Source organism: Alosa sapidissima, chromosome 15 (assembly GCF_018492685.1).
Source record: "Alosa sapidissima isolate fAloSap1 chromosome 15, fAloSap1.pri, whole genome shotgun sequence".
Lineage (NCBI taxonomy): Eukaryota > Metazoa > Chordata > Actinopteri > Clupeiformes > Clupeidae > Alosa > Alosa sapidissima.
In genome coordinates this window covers 28,307,437-28,313,915 of record NC_055971.1, presented here as the reverse complement: position 1 = coordinate 28,313,915, position 6,479 = coordinate 28,307,437, and positions in this window count along the sequence as shown.

The window sequence follows — 6,479 nt, the reverse complement described above, 5'->3', positions numbered from 1 at the left end:
AGAGTCAACATAAACATTGGTTTAGCAACATAAAAATTGATCTTGCATTGGTAAAGCAGTTGAGTAAGGAATCCATTGAAAACAACGACTACACAACTTCAGCTTGCACACTAACTGCTCCTGCTGCAGCGTCAGCAGAAAACAAGGTTGAGAAAACAATCAGATATATCAGAGATAATTATCAAGGCAACATGACGCAACATGACACAAAAGATTTGAACGTGATTACTGTTGACGCATTTACTGAAGTTTAGACAAGAGTTCTGCTAACTTGGATCTTGGTGTTCACCTAATTAAAACTTTCCCCAGAGCATCTGGTATTCCCAGGTGATCTCGCCCCAAGTACTAACTAGGCCTGACTGTGTTTATAGCAGCTAAGTTTGTAAGTGCTCATGGTGGTATGGCCATAAGTAATGAGACACTGACCAAATAACTTTCAGAAATCACATAAGATGGGATGGGATTTCACTACAAATCACAAATCTACAGGGTATACATTTCTACCAAGGAAAATAACTAAAAACCCTTGTTATGCTATTTTTTTTAACATAATTGCTATAGCAAAGATAAAGAGGCAGACTGAATGGACAAGTGTGTGTTGCACATGGCAAAGATTTATTTTTGATTAATATTTATTTTAACTTTTATATGATAAACAGTGGTTATGATTCTTATATTGTGCTTTGTTTATTGACATTCTTGTTTATTGACAAAGCTTGGATTGTAAGTAACAACTAAAAGCAACTCATCACTTGAAGTCAATGCTAGCAGAGTATAGGCCATATTGCTTTGTAATCGATGTACACAAGAAAAAATGCCTTCATGTGAAAACTGCTGGTGCTTTTTCTGTGGTTTTAGTGTATCTGTGGCAAAGATATCGCCACCTACTGGCTTGGCACACAGTGGATGCACAGTTTTTTTTTTTGCAAATCCCTAGACGAGGAAGACTTCAAAAATATGTTGTATTTGAATAACTTTTTTGAAAAGGCACAAGGAAAAAACTAAACTGCTCTTCTCTCATTTTCCCTCTCTTCTTTACTATCTCACTCTCTCTATCACTCCCCCATCTCTTTCTCTGTCTCTCTCTCTCTCTCTCTCTCTCTCTCTCTCTCAGAAAAGGCTGCAGTCTTTGTTAAGTCTTGTAGAGATAACTTGGTGGAGCCTCTCAGCGGCATTACTCCAGATCTGAGGCCTATGAAAACCCTGTCATTAGTGGAGGGGAAGACAGGACACACTTAACGCCACTGTGAGACACACACACACACACACACACACACACACACAAAAACGCATACGCGCACACACACACACACACACACACACACACACACTTTTAACACCACTATGAGGTCTGCCTTTAGTGTGCTGTCTTCAGTGTCCCCAGCACGGCCTTGTGGAGCCGACACCATCTTTAGCCAAGACAAAGCTGGAGCTGGCAGAGTTAGAATGACACACACACACACGCACACACGCACACACACACACACACACACACACAGAAGAGTGAGTAAGATTATCAGAGAGAGAGAGAGAGCAATCCAGATTATCTTCTCTTTGTGAGGTCATACAGTGCACCTGAGATCTTCAAATGAAATGAAATCCTATTGGAACATAATGAGTGATCCAGTGACTCTGTCTGAGACCACTTTGGGATGTATCCTAGAACACTTCCACTTTCCCCTGTTTTTATACCACAGATAATGAATACAACAGAGTGTCTGCCCAATCTCTCCTCTTCAAGGTTAGGCACTGTAGTCCTCATCCAGGAAACCGCCTGCCGCTCCCCCCCCCCCCCTCCCTCCACGCAGTCTCTGTTTTTAAAGCTTCCTTTGTGCATCGTGTTTGGTCAGTCGACTTGAATGGAGCCTTTCATGTCTCTATCCGCAGTGCTCTGCACTCGGAGCAATGCATGCTGGGAACGCAGACGACATTCTCTCCAGTGTGCTGCTGCCTGCATCCAGAGCGCATCGCAAACACGTCCAACGGAAAGTCCCCCACCCACGCCGCCACGGTCAAAAATAGCCCCTCGTCACCAGCGACAATGGCCCTCTGATAAGAGTACCTCTCCGCTCTCAACCTGCCTTTATTACTTTTACTGTCTATCTTCCTTTTTTATCTACTCTTTTATTCTTTCATCCTTTCTGTCTATCTTCCTTTTTTACTCTTTTATTTCAGACTCTTGTGACAGTGAGTCAGTCTGGGAGGGGGACCCCAGAGGACTGGACATGTTTTAGGACATCATCTCTCCACACGACACATTCCTGTGTCTGTTTGTGGAGTATTTCACATGTCTACAGGTCAACATTCAAAAGTGTTGATTTCTGTGTGTTTGTGTGTGTGTGTGTGTGTGTGTGTGTGTGTGTGTGCATGTCTCTCTCGTTCACTCTCTATACTCATGGTCATTTCTGACCGTAGGTGTAGGTCTATTCAAAAACCTTGTATGGTTCATCTCCTATTATACAAAGCCAAGAAGTGTGCAGTGTGCAGTCTCAAACTCAGCTTGGTGTTGAGTGTAATGGTAGCTGGTACATGGCTGTGTGTTAGGTACCCCCTCCACCCCTGATGCTTTAAAGGGGATTTTTCACATAGATTTCTGTTTCTCAGAGTCACTGAGTGATGTCGGTACGAGAAAAAAAAAAAACCTCAGTGCTATCTAGCTCGAGTTGCTGCAGCCAACAGCTAGAGTGGCCAGGCAGCTACAGTGATATACTTTGGGGGGCATGATTTTAAATATGCTCCTAGAGTGTAGCACTGTAGCTGCCTGGTAGCTCTAGCTGTTGGCAGGGATGGCCAAAAATATATCAAAATGTATTTTACAGTAAAATAAAATATAAAATACCCTAATTTTAAGTGTATCAAAATAAACTACAACATACATAGCCACGCCATGTATCAATAAAATATTGTATTTTTGTATTTTGAAAGTACTAAAAATACTCTTTAAAAGAGCATGATATCACTTTGCAAACCTTCCATATCTATCTATTTAATCTATTTCTTCATCTGTAGTCACAACTGAACTTGTCAAGCAGTACAAAGTGGAGGCAAGTCTCTGACATTGTCAGTGCATGCCCAGATTGAGCAATGTTGCAGAGCAACCACATAAACGGATCCATGACTTCATGATTTCCGATTGGATGATTAAAGTTCTCAAGAAACTGATTGTTAAAGTTCTCAAGAAACTTGAAGTTGGTATGAGGGAGTGTATTGTGTGTGTGAGCTTACTCACCTTCCTGAATCTCAATACTCTAATCACAACAAGTCTGGGCAACCTACACAACCTACACATTCCTCATCTTGCACTGGATCATGTTCCTAAATCTCAATATTCTGCTCAGAACAACTCAACGCAAATTACTAAGTCAGCACCAGTCAAAGGCTGCATTCATTATTTTGCACTACTATGATGTCCTCATACCACCAAAAGTAGGTTATTGGTTTTACCAGATATATTTGGCAGTATTTCTAAACTACAAAAATACACACCTATAAAGTATTTTCAAACAAAATACGAAGACATTTTCTTCAACAAAATAAAATACAAATGACAACATACTATTTTGTATTTGAAATACTTATTTTAAATACATGTATATGAAATACTGCTTATCCCTGGCTGCAGCAACTCAAGCTGGGTAGTACCGATTTTTTTGTGTTTGTGTTTGTGTTTTGTGTTTATGTCAACTTTGATCCAATTTGACCACTTTGCTATGTTGCCCACACAAATTTTCTACCAGCCCACCCAAATGTAGTAGGCTAGAACTGGCCCTGTTATGCAGTATGTTCTACCAATCTAACAGACAGCTAAATGACAGACACACTCAGAGGTGATGATGAACCTCCAGCGTGTGTCATGAATATACATCAATCAAATATGCTAATGCAGTTATAAAGTAATGGGTTGCTCTGGGAGGCATAAAGAATAGACAGCACCGCAGAGAAGCTGGAGGCACACACACAGACACACACAGACACACACACACACACACACAGAAACAAATACACCAAGGATAACAGTCTCTTCTCTGTGGGAGGGATGATGTTTAACATTAAATATTTTGGAGAGAAACTCAGAATGTGAAAGAAGGGGAAAGAGAGAGATATGGAGAGAGAGAGATGGAGAGAGAGATGGAGAGAGAGAGAGATGGAGAGAGAGAGAGGTTAGATGGCGTAGAGAAGACAGTGACAACAAGAGAGAGTTGAGAAGAGGAATGCAACCTAATGAGAAGGCAGAGAGGAAGAGAGAGATCAGTCAGGCTAATAAAAAAGCTTTGAATTTAATTGAGTGTGTGAGAGTGAAAGAGAGCAGGGGGGGGGGTCAGTGGTATGTGGGCGCAATACAGTATCTGTGGTATGTGCGTGTAGTATAGTATCTGTGGTATGTGCGTGTGGTATAGTATCTGTGGTATGTGCGTGTGGTATAGTATCAGTGGTATGTGCGTGTAGTATAGTATCAGTGTTATGTAAACTCCTACTGCAGAGGTGTGGTCATGTCACCAACCTCCTCCATCCCCTCCTCTTTTTTTATTTCCCTTACAGTGACACAAACCCCTCTCTCTCAACGAGGCAAAGGATGGCATCAGATCTCCCAGGCTGCATCCTAATGCTAGATAATGAATGCTAATCCCATTAGCATTCGCTCTCAGTGGGAAAATTGGCCTCTTCTCCAACGGTTGGCTGGATGTGGATCTCAAGTCAAGATTAATAACACACAATCACACTGTGGTTATTTCCTGTCTCACAACCCATGCCTTACTCAAAGGAAACTGTAATAGCTCCTCAACGTGCTCCTGCTTGCACAATGCACACTGAATTTCACTTGGACAGCACTGTAACAACACCATGTCCTAACAGGATCCGGGTGAGCGACTGTCTTCTATATCTGTCTACACTGAATCCGTTAAATATGCCCTTCTATTGCGTCATATTCTTCAATGAAAATAGCAGAGCAAAGCGAGTGACAGAAAGGGGCGTCCGGCAAAAGTTCTCTCAAAACGTCGCGTTGCATCGCGTTGCATCGTGCTGCTCGCGTCGCTTGCCATCAGGACACTCCAATTGAAAACAATAATTAAACTGATTTTATCGCTAATGTTCGCTCGCATCACGTCCGGTTAGATGTCAGTCCTGACAGAAATGAATAACATCTGCTGCAGAGTGTCTATTCTGTACAGGCTATTTGCTCATCTATGCATCTGTATTTACTGCACCCCTCCCCCTCCCACACTCTGAGGTAACTAATATAAACAGTCACAGATCATATCCTTCCATTGTTGTACCCACTAGGCTACTCCAACGCAAATATTCAAGGGCAATCAAACATTTCAATCTAGTTTTATGTTCCTCACTGTGAGAAACCTTATCCTCCTACGCAGAACAACAAAAACTCAATTACTTTACTGACTGGTTGGTCACAGGCGGCGGACATGTGCATTTGGCCAAAATGATGAGAACGCCCATCTGTGGTGTGCTCCTGCGGCCTGCCAAGTTGATCGAATCAAAGCTGCCCATGTAGGCCACTCTGATCAAAGTGACTGGAGCTGTGAGGCGGTGTGAATGGGTCGGTTTGGCACTGATAGCTGTCTGGCCGTTCATATTTTCACAAGTCATACGGGGCATGGACACAGGCACACACACACATATGCATGCGCACGCACACTCACACGCACACACATATACAAACATGCGCGCACACACACACACACACACACACACACACACACACACACACACATACACACACACACACACACACACACACAAACATACACACACACATACAAACATGCACACACACACACACACACACACACACACACACACACACACACACACACACACACACATGCACATGCACGAGCACTCATACTTTCTGATGTCAAACAGATAACAGTATCTTATAGAGAAAACAACAGGAGTCAACAACAGGCCCCTCTGCGATGACTTGACGATGGCTGGATTACATTTAAAGTCATTCATCACAAGCCCTCTGGCAGTCAATAGCCTGAGTGCAGATAAGCCTCTGCAGCACCCAGTGCTAAAAATGACACTCATTAATGGACTCTACAGTGTGCATCACACTGTGTCAGTGTCAGTGGCTAAGCTGGACAGTGTGATCTCTTCCTGAAGCATGGACAAACGTGGGAGTGTGTGTGTGTGTGTGTGGTTGGGGGGGGGGGGGGGGGGGTGGGGGTGGGGTGGTGACAGTCCTCCTGCAGTCAAAGGCAACCAAAATAACCTCCTAAGAAAGTCAAGACACAGCGCATAATATCTCACAGGAAGCCCAAAAGAAGGCCCTGTTTGTTTTGGGTAAGGCAGTGAAACAGAAATGAGAGTTAAAGGGCCATAAGTAATAGGTGGTCTCCAGGCCACCAGATGAGAAGACAGAGCAGTAATGCTCAAGGCTCGTTATACACCACCAGGGCTCTCAGGAGAGCATGTTTTTAGGGGCTGTTAACAGCTCAGTGATGCTCACCAGAAAC